Raw genomic sequence first — 13,400 nt, forward strand, 5'->3', positions numbered from 1 at the left:
GAAATAAAATACGTGCTTCGACTTTTTGTTTGTGTATATTTTCAGTGTTTATTCGAACCAGTTCCAAACAAAGCATACAGTCTAAAGCTGCAAATATTTTTAAGCTCACGAATTCATGTTGTAAATGTTTGTCACGATATTGTGCGTTAAAAAACTTCCAAAAACGAAAACAATATATGTAGAAAAATTTGAATATGGGTGTAAATTTTGCTATTGGGAATATGCTATAAAAAGTTTATATGTCTGATTATCTGTATGATTCTTTTTTACAAATATCCATTGTATAATTAGATAAATTGTAACCGAGATAGAAACCGGATATTATAATAACTGGTTATTTCGTTACCTATGGTTTAAGGCGGCGCGACGTGATGGTACAATTTCGTCATGGATTTATGACGAAAGCTGCGACTATAAACGACGGTGCACCTGTTAGAACGATGTTGCGTTATTGTTTAACCGCAGATAAGGCCGGGCCGATACCTTCGGCCCAGTTTCACAAGCCCCCGCTCTCGTGAGAAGCGCCTTATCAGCCGTATCGCGATAGCGTCTTGTGCAAACCAGCGTTGCATAATGTCGTACGTGAACGATCACCCTGCTTCAAGACGCGGTGTGCTTCAATTGTATGTTCATAGACAAAGCCTGAAGTAGATCATATGGTGAGTTGTAAAATGTTACTTGTAAAATAAAATAAATAAATTTTAGTTAGCTCCTGACCTTTAATTGAAGGATTTCGGTTTAACAACCGATAATAAAATTGGCCCCGTGGTTCAAATTAATTTGTCGATGTCTTTTGGTAAGCTTCAATTTTAATATCGATCTTCAAATTGTACCAGACGAAACCTGAAGACCAGCTTTTAACTGCGGACATGTGTTATGTGATATACTTGAACTATTGCGCAACAAGAACCCGTTATGTTTATAACATAGACCTGTTAAGTAATATTATGTCGCAAATATATTATTCATAGTTTACAAGCGGATTTTAAATTAGTAAAATTTTATGTGCGTAAACGAAAATTTATATCTTAAATGACATATAGTATTGGTATCAAGTACAATGTCTAAATTAATTTAGAAGTTGGCAGAAGCTTTCAAGTAAGCTCAAATCAAGTCGAATGATTGACATAAACATTATCTTGGACACTGTTACGAAACTTTGCTATGACAAAATATATTGCTTTGTGCGTGCGCGTGGGCCGACCTGGCCGAGCACTGTTAGACTAATTGAAACGTCCAAGTAGGTGGTGGGCGTGCGGACGGCTTAATTATGTGAGTGTACAGCCCCCGGCCCTAGCTTGGTGGCTGCGGGGCCCACGCCACGTCGGCCTATTTTGACAGGGCTACGCTACTCAAGTGTTTTGTACTTTTGTTATTGACGCCCATGGACATCCGCAACACCAGATGAGAATGAGTTAGGCTCGCTTCTTTAAGAACCTTAAATCCTAATACTAATCTAAGAAACTCCATTAACTTAAGTATTTTATTGGTACGCCGAAGTCTTACATTGTTTTTTAAATGAAACAATTTTTATAATGTCGAGTTTAAATTCTCGTTATTAAGATTACCATTTACATAGTCGTATTCAAACTTTGCTTTTCAACTAGGTGGGTCGAAAAGTTAAGGGCTATTTAGTCGCAGTAAAGCGTCGAAGCGAGGCGGAGAGCGTTTGTTTAGTTTCGGGGAAGTTCAGTTCGTCGAAGCGGATGAGAAAGGGACTCGATTGATGCGTTCAGTCGTGTTTGTTTGCACCGAACACGCGCGGCCGCCCCACGCTGCGGAATTTGCTCTCACAACAAACGAGGGAATCTCACCCTTATGTACCTCAACACTAGTACAATCTATGTTTATTTAGTTTGGCAGTTAATGACCTTTCCGTTTCAAATCTAGAGTTGTATCGGTGTTGGAAGATTTCTGAACAAGTTTAGCACTTCCGTGACATTAAACTTCATAGAGTTAATACAGAGTTAACAGCAATTTTCGTATAGATCTGGACTATAATTTTAAACTTGGCCCCGACATGACTTGTGTTAAGGGCACACTGATATCGAAATGCTAACACAAATTGATTCCGAATCGGAGCTCGGCATTGCTGGCCATGGCGGCAGTGGAGTGTTATTACAGGGAAGTGTACATATTGGAAGACACCTTTGTATATTTTTAACAAATCTGTAGGTTTGATCTGGGATAAACTGATGTATTTGAGATGGATTTGTATATAAACACAAACCCATTTTAAGATTAATCAATTTTTCGCAGAATTTGCATCTTTTTTACACATCGCCGCTTCGTAACAATTTTTTTAGACCAAAATTCTGCAGCAAGCTTTTGTTGCATTGTTGCACGCGCGTGCACTATCCGAACAAGCTGACATTTCGCGCACCCCGCGCCCCGAACCTCGCGCCACACGTCACGCCGCCCCGCGACCTTACGTTCACCACGAATACTCAACAATACCCGCCAAACCTCGAAAATATAATGTCAATATTTAGTTATAGGTGCAGTTCGATTTTATACGAATGTCAGATAAATCTTTATAGGTTACGCCTTAAATGTAAATAATTTCCCTAATTCGTTTTATATCTACAAAGTACTTGAACCAATTTTGAACACGATAAAACTTCATAAATTTTAATATGACGATATGTCATAAAACGTTTGGCTATTTTTTCAATAGTTGCCATCTATAAACTTTTTGCATGACACTGAAATATTTGATCACGGGTGCACATCGAAAAGACAATGACAGGCCTGGCAGAACGCACTGGTCGTCTACGCCCAGATTGTGCTCTTGTCATTTAAACGCTAGTCCTGACATGTTTGACAATGAATGACATACGTCATAGGGATACCATGATAGCTTTAATGTATGCGGATAGGACCACACTAAAGTTGTCTTAAAATCAACGACTTTTTTTTGTAGCATTACAAACATTTTTACCCGGAAAATGATGTAATTGTCTATAAGTAGGGAATAGTGTAATGCACTTGGATACAGTGTGCATTAGTATTATTACAGTGGAATATCTCAGTATATAACTCACACCTGGAGACCCTTCTCAAGTCGTTCTATTGTGCGGATGACCTTCAGCATCCGCGAGTAATTTCGTCAATGGAACGCGTAAGCTTCTTCTGCTATTGTGTGTGTACAAAGTATTTTTTTTTCGACCAGTTCGCTGGCGTTATTCTTATATCTGTCAATGTCACATGGTCGCATACCATTGTTGTTTGTCGCATGCATCTGCGTAACATGGAACTTTTTGTATGTGGAACGTGAGAGTCGGCTATGTAAGTACTAACACGCTTTTGTTTTATATCTCGTTAGGTAAATATGCCTAAGATTTATAGATTAGTTAAATAGTGTAATATGGGTTTCATAATTTTTATAGGCCATGGTTGCGGTGAGCCTGATAACTTTGCATGATTAATAAGTGACCGTGACATAAATGTGCTAATTGTAAATAAATCATATCTCAAGAGTTATGTTTACGTATTTATGCACTTTTAGCCGACTTAAAAAAGTTAAATCATTTGAAAGTACCTCCAAATCTTTTACTCATGTTAAAATATAACTATGGAAAGGATAATACTTTATTTAAAAAAAGTATTTTATGTCCTCGGCGGTATTTCCAAACCGCTACGACTAAGGGTCCTTCAAACGAGCGTATCACCATCTCAAAGGCCGGCAACGCATCTGCGGTTCCTCTGGTATTGCTGATGTCCATGGGCGTCGTTGAACACCTCGGTGTTCTCGCTGCTCGTTTAGCCCCTGGGCGTTTGGGTTCTGTTATAAAAAAAATAAGCAGTATCTCTATGTTAGATTTTAGTGATAATCAAGGGCATACTCTAGTTAAATCTCCTTTGAAGATTATACACTTACATTATAATTTATAATGTTTAAAGGTACTTACCTTGTCAATGTTGTTTGCCCTTTGATAAAAGTTTTGTAAGTAGATAAGAGGGGAGATAGTTGGTGGCCGTGTCTGCATTGTTTGTTGTCGCTACTGCGCTGCGCTGGATGACACTGATGTTATCTATTTATCTAGATTGATGGAGCGCGCGGTCTTTGTTTCATCTCAGAGTCAATGCTCGCTTGTACATGGGGGAGATTATAATTGGGTTACCATTGATAGACCTTTATGTATAGCTTAATAAGATGATACGACTAGTAATAATCATTTAATAACTCCTCGCCTCGCAATGCTTACTAATATAATAGCCGATTAGCCAGGACGGAGAAGTTTTGCGCAAGTCATAGGGTTTGCAGTCTACAACCGACTGCCGGACCATGTCACAGCGGCACCCAGTCTCGCATCATTCAAGGATAGATTAAAATCAGCGCTTATCCAAAAGTGCACTTTTATGTGTGTATACGTCTCCAACTAGGGGCTCGGAGCCTACCCTAAGTTAAGGGTGATTAGTCCATAGTCAACCACGCTGGCCAAGTGCGGATTGGTTGACTTCACACATATCTTTGAATTTCTTCTCAGATATGTGCAGGTTGCATCACGATGTTTTCCTTCACCGTAAGATCGTCGGATAAATGTACATATGTAAATCGGAAATTGAAAAACACATTGGTAAATGGCGGGATTCGAACCCACGACCTGCAGATTGCAAGTCAAGTGCTTGACACCTGAGCCACCGACGCTCTCAAAATAAAATATTAGGTTTTAATTTTACAATGATCTTTCATAACTAATGACTAACAGAGTTATGACTAAGTATGTCTTCCTTATTTGTATGTTATTGCATATTATATCAAGTAAGATGTTTGTGTTGGAGATTCTAGTTTGCTGTAGCTTAGTATGTTGAATTATTAGTGCTTGTAACTGTACACATCTAACTGTTTCTATGTTTTTACAGCGCATTGTTTGTAAATAATCGCGTCTGCTTAGTTTATAGCTGTTCATATATTTATTAGAATTAGTTTGTAACGGAATATAGCTAAATGTAATATCCAATGTATTGTTATTGATGCCTCGTTTCCTTTAGTAAAGTAGGTTTAGTGTAATTCTCTCGCATAAAATTTAACAACCAAATATAATTGACTTTACAATATGCACAATTTTATTATTAAGTTTTATATTTGCTTACTTAAATAAATGGATAATTTATGACAATTTGATTTACAAGTATAATTGATAGAAAGATTCGTGAAGTAAGATGGTAAAGTCGCTTAGTGTACCAGTGTGCCGCGCCGTCGCCGCGTCGTATCCGTGTTGTGACCGGGTCACGTGACGTCCCTGTCTCTTCGCCATCACCTGTAGGACATCGTCTGGGGAGCGGGCAATGAGGGGCACTGGGTCTCAGCACTTGAGTCACTAATTGAACGCCCGCGCGGCGTTTTTGATCCCCTTAAGTTTTCCACCGCTTTCCACTTACTCGGCCCTTCAGCGCCGTTTAAGATTCCATTATAGGGTGGAATTATTGTTTAATTAGGTCCGGATGTGGTGCTGATGTATCTGATGTGCTTTTGTCTACAATGTATGCCATTATTATTGATTAATTGTATGGAGTAATAAAAAACATTACAGTTTCATACTAATTTAACTGTTTTGAAGGTTTTAAAGATATATTTAAGGCACTTTTATTTTAGATTTTCATTTGTTTTATTGTGGTAAAAGCGTATTGTTTAAATGCATTCGGTCCCTTTCACTTTAAAGATTTCTTTTAATGTTGCGACAGTGTTCCCATACGCATCACGTTACGGGTTGTCATAAAGGTTTATTATCAGATCAGATCTACGCAGACGACGCTTATCGATCGTATCTGTGACAGTGCCATAAACATGTTTAGAAATCTCTTTTAAATATATTGCGCACACAGAAATGCTTTGTAATCATTGTGAGAAGTTTGTCATACGTTTTCTTTATTGCAACAATGGAAACAGACAGGAGATTCTTTCATTCGTATAACCTGTGTTATGATACCCTTGCTTTATACAAAATAACTGGCTAGTTATAAAATAATATTTATGAAACAATTAGTCATCAAATCTAACCACAAATGATTAAGCTTAAAATAATTATTTGTTGCATATACAAAAAGTATTGCGGCCAAGAGTGGATTAAGTCGCCATTAACACGTATCCTCTTCTTTTTTATATAAATTGCGTTGTTGAAAAACAACTATACAAAGAGATTATCTTTGCAGTTGGAGGCCGATTTATGAGGTTTGATGTGTGATTTAGATAGGTGGGGCCCGTCAATTGTTTATCAGCTTAATCATTTGCGTACATTTTCATAATATTTTTGTCTATTTTGTGGTATCTGTAGACATAAGAGTTAACCGTGGGTTTATGCGACCATGCTTCCCAAGTTACGGGTGACTAGGCCATAGTCAACCACGCTGGCCAAGTGCGGGTTGGTTGATTTCACATATGTCTTTGAATTTCTTCTCAGATATGTGCAGGTTGCATCAAGATGTTTTCCTTCACCGTAAGAACGTCGGATAAATGTACATATGTAAATCGCAAAACGAAAAACACATTGGTACATGGCGGGATTCGAATCCAGGACCTGCAGATTGCAAGTCGAGTGCTTGACCACTGAGCCACCGACGCTCTGACCGTTTGACCGTATTATGTAAATGTATTAAAGTTTCTAACATGTCAATTGTTTCAATGCCAATCTTATAATTCCTGCAGTGTGGCAATTATTTGCATTTAACGGTTCAAGATTCAGATTCTGTGCACTTTTATACAAATATTCAACCCGCATCCCAAGTGGTGACGTGATTGAGAAACGCGCGTTCTGCACGCAGGCGACGCCTAACGACGCGTGCAAATGCGCGCTTCCAAGAACTCACTGTCGAAATTTGTTTAATTAGAACCGGTTCCGAATAAAAAAATCCTCGGACTTGAGTTTACTAAGAATCGCAAGCACTATCTGATAGTCGTAACGGCCAGTTCGCTCGACTAATAATGAGGTAGGTTCGTCCTCGATGCCACCCCCGCTATTGCAACATGTATCACGTAACGAAATATACTATTATGTCCAAAACAACAGTTTGCCTAATCATAATAGACGAATCTCTTGCGACTTGTTTACGTAACCCTGTGGTAATTGAGCCGAATGAGTTTAGTCATCAGATTGAAAACATGATATGTAAAGTTATTACATCGAGTAAAGACTTATTTTAAATATTAGTATATTTAGATGAAAAAAAAAGAATCGCACTAGCCACAACTTTAGGTGGTATAGTTGTATTATTGATGAAATTTTGTTTTGAATTACGGTCATTGCTTGCACTTAAATGCTTTCTACATACGTTTTGCTTAACCCATATTCGTGGTTCTTTCGCTTCCGCATAAAGCAAATCTAATAAAGTCAATTCGATTTGCACGCCCTGCCCTGCGCCTCAACTTCACTCATAAAACCGATTGCACACGGTGCCCATTGTTTTCCAAACGAGAGTAATTCTTATTTCCCTTACCTGGCGCACGAAGCCTTTGGATTGCGGTTCCGGCACTTTACGCTACACTACTCCACGCTACAGGATAATGTTCCTTAGTGCATTAGAAAGAAGTAGTAGTATACCGTGAGCGAAGACGGAGCTATCACGCCCTAATCGTCTAGGGCACAGGGTAGCCCTTTGAACTGGCCGCGGGCGCTGGGGCGGCCGCCGTGGCCTATAAAGCTCGCAATTTAACCGTGCCATAGCGCACGTTTTGCTTTCCAATCCCCGCCGGGAACGTACCTTGTTACACTTTATTGTGTGCGGAAATCGAAATGGCTTTTGTTTGCAAAACTTATGAAGGAAAGTTCACATAAAGTACGTGTGTGGAACTTTTTGAGCTAAGGTTTTACTGTACTTTGTCTTACACCTTAACATTTTAATGCATAAAATGTTATGCGGGTCTGGTCATTCAAGTACGAATAAAACCTCGAATGTGTCAAAAGATTATGCTTGCTACGGAGAATGTGAACTTTACGTGAGAGCGGTTTACAAATTGCTCTATTAGCAGCACGACGCGAGATGCGGCAATTTTCAAACACGCTCATTTGGAAAGTTCGTTCCGGATCCAGAATAATAAACGCAAAAGACAAATCGTAATAACGTTTTCCGCATTATGACGATTAGATCACGAAGTCATAATTATTCATTCCTTGTCAGCGAATTACACAAAACCAATTATTGATTTTGAATAAAGGTATTTAATGACGCACGGTTAACCGGAGTTAAGAGAGTACTTGGTCTCGACAGATCAGGAGAGGTCGCGCGTCTGCTGGTCGCTCACGTCACCGGCGGCGCCCGACCGTCGCGACGCCACTGTACTGTTGCCAATGCTTAGAGGATACAGATACCCATCTTATACGTATTCAAATAATCATAATACAAATATTAAACCACATTACTACATAGTACTATGTCAAAAACTTGTACGAACGATTAGTCTGTTTTTTTCAAATATAATAACTAGGATGTCATCAGTCAAGTCATGTTATGATGTTTGTCAATGGAAATCAATGAATAACATGATATAGGGTTCATCTATACATCCATATGTACACCTCTACTTTACAATGTTATTTACTCTAACTCTATGTACATTTCCTTTTAACACAAGCACTTTTAATGCATATACGTGCTTCAAATTAAGTAAAAGGTTCGCAAATGAACCACTTGTTTATTTACTCGTTCGTGAATACCAATTAAACAACGCTCGTGAAAACATATAGAGTATTTGATCGTCAAAGTGTTAAATTATCGGTGCACAGTTAGGGCACACGTGGAATGGGCAGTAAGTATGCACTAGTTGTAGGGTTGCCACATTTCCAGATCTCAGTAAGCAAACTATTTATAAAGGTTACAATAGCCCTTTAAAATCGTTCCAAATTAATTAAAATTAAAATATAAAACGTTGTCAATCGATTTTTTTTAATCAATGGGATAATTATTTTACAAAGTTGTAAAATAACATTATTAGATCTTTTTTTTTTCTAAATCTATATTTCTTGTATTAATAATATATAATTTTTATATTTTTAATGTTCTTTTTCGTACAAAAGCACTTAGGGCAACCCTAGCCAAGGTGCGTTATGACTCTGTCGACAACGCACCTGCGCTGCTCCGTGCATTTTAATTGGATTCTTTTTTGTCTATTGACACTCTTATATCGTTATCGGCGCGTATATTTTTCATTACTTTAGGAATTTCACATTTTAAAATTGTTAATAAAAATATCCATTTTGTTAAAAAGCTTATTACTATAACTGCAAACTTTTTTTTATATTATATAATGATTGACTACAGTCGTTAGGCACACTAATCTCGTAGTTTGGTAGTTCACGTAATGACCGTATTAGAGTGGTTATTCAAACTGCATAGCACGAAAGTAACCCGTCGACAAATGCTAATGAGCCCCGACTACCGCATTTTTGTGTCCAGCCCATAACTAATAACTTACCTTAATACCCCCGTTTAGCGACTGCACGAACAACGTAATGACTGCTCGACTGGGTATAACACGTAAATATACATAAATATTCACTATGTAATAGATCATAATCAAGCAGATTGGTTATCTAAAAAATATTAATTAAATGAACTTAATTTGATACATATTGATGTCGCAAGCAACGTTCTAATTGACTATAAATTAATAAATTGCTTTTTTTTACAATCTTCTTACTAATAATATAAATCCGAATGTTTAGATGGATGTATCTCCAGAACGGCAGTATGAATCTCGCCGTAATTTGACATGGATGTAGAACATAGTCTGGAAGAACACATAGCCAACTCTTAAATTTATTTCTACAATTCTGCTAGGACGGAGTCGTGGGCGACATCTAGCTTTGATATAAAATCTTGTCAATTAATATCTAACCTACATGTAGTATTGTTATATTGAATTTCCAGTGATATGATGCAGATTCTAATTTACTGGAGGCAATTATTATTGCAATTGTATTGTCATCAATTGTACGTCATGGCCCTCACCTCGTGATTACGAATAATAGTATACAATTTGCACTTTAATTTAATTAAAGGAAGTATCGTATAGAGACATTAGTATTGAGAGCGCGCACAATGCAGCAGATAGCCGGATTGCGCGCCACATTGTGTTGCCCTGATAGAGATTGAATAGGAGCGAGCTGCGCGCGCGCACGCGCCCCGCGCACCTTCCGGTATACTTGACCCCGTTCGGGCTGGCTATTGCCGCATACATATATTCGCGAACATATTATTGTATGCTTAACTTGATTTGATATGATTTCAACTACTACTATCCAAAGTTCATATCTGTAAAGTTCTGATGACGTGTTACTATTGTGTTTCTGTTAACGGTTAAATGCAAGTCAAGTGACAAATTAAAAATAAATTATCTTCGATTATCCATTACATTGTTGAGCTCATAAGTATCGTTAGAGCTTTTCCAAATCATTTGGACGCTTTGCAACCGTTGCGCAACGCTCGAACAATGGCGATGTTCGCGCGCTTTTGGAATTTGCAATGGCGGAATTCAATCACGCGTCCCGTCCCCCTCAACCCGATCCCGCCTAAATTCACGCGCGAAGTCTCACGTTCTATTTGGTAAGTTCTCAGATCGAACCTCCGATGACTCAACTCAATACTGGTTTCTTGACTACCTATAGAAACTCTATTTGTTTATTATTTAAATTGACTTTAATTTATTATTATTCTATTTGAATGCTAGAAACAATGAAAAGTTAACATAAACGAATAAAATGTTAAACGAAACAAACTAACAATATTGCGTATACCGTCATCGTCTGCGAATCGGTGGTTAAGATAAATTTATCGAATAATTTATGCAAAATATATTATTTCCTGTCTCCCTTACCGCATGTTACATTGTCTTTAAACTCTGTTTGCTACTCTGTGCATTCGTAGACGAAACAATGTCTTGTAAATTCATAACTAAGTCCTAGAACTTGAGGTGTACTTTGCATTTAGACGGCGACAACTGCGTAACGGTTGTCGCGACCCGCGTGTGTCCTTCTGAAGATTTATAGCTACGTGAGGAATACAACAATTTTACATTACCAGTACAAAGTATGAAAGTCGTCCGTCTGTCAGTCATGCGACAACCGGGATATTTCGATATAAACGGCTCTTGATGCGGTCAAGTCGATATGGCACCTATGGACGGCAACATAGACCATTGTCTGGACAAGATAATTTTGCTGTTCAATTAATCCTTATTGTGGCAAGATTTCTTTTTTGAAGATAAGAAAAAAAACGTCTAAAAATGTCATGTGTTTAATAAAACTGAGTTAAAAATTATTTTATAGTGATCGTATATTTTTATAAAGTTGTATGTATGGTATACTATACAAAATGAACATAAGGGTTAACATTACTATTACTAATTTCATTCAGCAACTTGAAATCTTCGGTTCTGCAACGTAATTCTTTCTTTGGGGACATAAACTTGATGGTTCTCTACGACGGTGTACATCCTGAAGACCTGATTCACATTTCCACCAATAATAATTTGATAAATTTTCATGTCACCTTTCAACTCTTCTTTTAAAATCGTGTTATGAAATTTATTAAAAACGTCTCTACGCAATCAAATTGCTTTTTAATTCAATTCAACTAGTTTTACTTTTGAAATGTTGACATTGGCTCGTTCACTAGATATCCGAATCTAGAGAGTCGAAGAAGCTGTTGAAGTGCGCACGTTATCTTTACTTTTCATTTGTATCCATTTACAAATAAGTGATTAATACAAGACGATGAGAACACTTACTTGTCAGAGCAATAGGGACTTCCCGATGCACTTTTGATAACAATAGATGCATAGTCATATTTGTAGATAAATGTTTACTTTGAATATTCAAACGGTATAAAAGACTTGATTATATCGAATTTTATGTAAACTAAAAACTACAGAGATTCAAACATCGTATTCGTAATGGTTCTCTATAGGTCACGAACGGCTTACACTTGTTTTGTTGATTGTCAGATAGTTGCTATAAACATATCCTGTACTAGTTAGGCTTAAGAACAATGCACGCAGCCATAACAGAAGGTTATTACTCTTATCAGAGTTCAATCAAAGTTGATATCTATTTCATATTGTGTTAGGTTTATAATTTAAAATTGCTCTATCATACTACGTTTAATAAGTTTGTATTATAGTATGTTTATTTGTTGTTCGGTGCACATGTATAGGAACTAGACGATGCTCTTTTGCACCGTGTACCGTATAGTATAAATAAACATAAATAAATTAAATTCGTTTGTGCGATGTTGTACTGTCAGTACACAAAGTTTTGCTCAGTGATAAATCTAATCTGTGGTGCTACCATGCATCATAGCCGTCGCTGTGTGGCCGCTCTATAAGGCGATTAAAAAACTGAACAAGCTTCAGCCTTTCCGAACACCGTATACGTCATTTTTATTGGTTTATTGATTGGTGATATTATTAATAGTGTTTACCGTCTGTCGATATGTGATGCTTAAATTTTTTTTTAAATGTTTGACAATTTATTACTTCGATGTGTTAAGTGAAAATGCTCTTTATATTTGCAGTATTGCGCAGTTTAAAAAATGCTAATCTATATAAAAATTATACTTTACAGGGGCTATAGCAATTTTAAACTATAACTTTCCCTTACCACAACTTTGTGGGTTTATATTTAAAGGCAAGTTAAATGAGACTATTTAATTTGAATCGTATTTAGTTGGTACCACTGCAGTGTATTTAAATGCTTTGAATGCTAGAAGTTTGTATGGTGGTCTGACATTTACAAGTGTACAGAGCTGTCGAACGGCTCGGCGCGGCATTGTGCAGGTCTCGGCGGAGCGGCGCGAGCGCAGCGAATGTTGCCGTTTGCGAAACCAACTACTTTGATATTTAGAACAATACACTTACCCAACTCTCAACTTTAAAATGATATGATGATAATTGTTAATACAATTTAGAGTCACGATTTGACATTCGATTCTTAGTTTGCTAGTAGTATCCGTGTTTTGGAATCATATTGTTTAGTTTTTTGTTTATTAAAGGGCAATAATATTATCATACCTAGACGCTGGCACCAACTTGACAATCCTGTATCTATTCTAATAACGCTATCGCTTATTTCCAGGTAAGAACGTGAGACAGATATTCCACGAAGCTACCGTCGACACATGTAGCGCCATGTAAGTTCTCCGTACATGGAACATGCAAAGAAACATGACATTATAAGATACTTATAAACATAAAGAAAAAACAAAAGATCCAACGAAATCATTTGATAATCAGCATAAGAGGAAACTGTCTTCTTCAATTTCGCGTAAGACATTCCACTGGATATGTTAATAAGGATAACATGAGATCGCACAGGGCGAGCAATGAATGCATCGATCCGCGACCACTTGACCGCAAATGTAAGCCGCGACCGCAGCGCCCTCCGCGGACACATAATCGACTTTGA

General features: G+C 37.4%; 1 long non-coding RNA gene across 1 annotated transcript in view; it reads left to right on the forward strand.

Annotated features, from left to right (window-relative positions):
• The window catches only part of LOC106127146 (uncharacterized), a 42,949-nt gene extending 29,825 nt beyond the window's left edge, over nt 1–13,124 (forward strand). The window contains exon 3 of the long non-coding RNA XR_001228398.1: nt 13,071–13,124. This is a non-coding gene — a long non-coding RNA (uncharacterized LOC106127146). The remainder of the gene's footprint in view (nt 1–13,070) is intronic.
• The last annotated feature ends 276 nt before the right edge of the window (nt 13,125–13,400 follow it).

The sequence above is a fragment of the Papilio xuthus genome, unplaced genomic scaffold (genome assembly GCF_000836235.2).
Source record: "Papilio xuthus unplaced genomic scaffold, Pxut_1.1 DF824888.1, whole genome shotgun sequence".
NCBI classification, from domain to species: domain Eukaryota; kingdom Metazoa; phylum Arthropoda; class Insecta; order Lepidoptera; family Papilionidae; genus Papilio; species Papilio xuthus.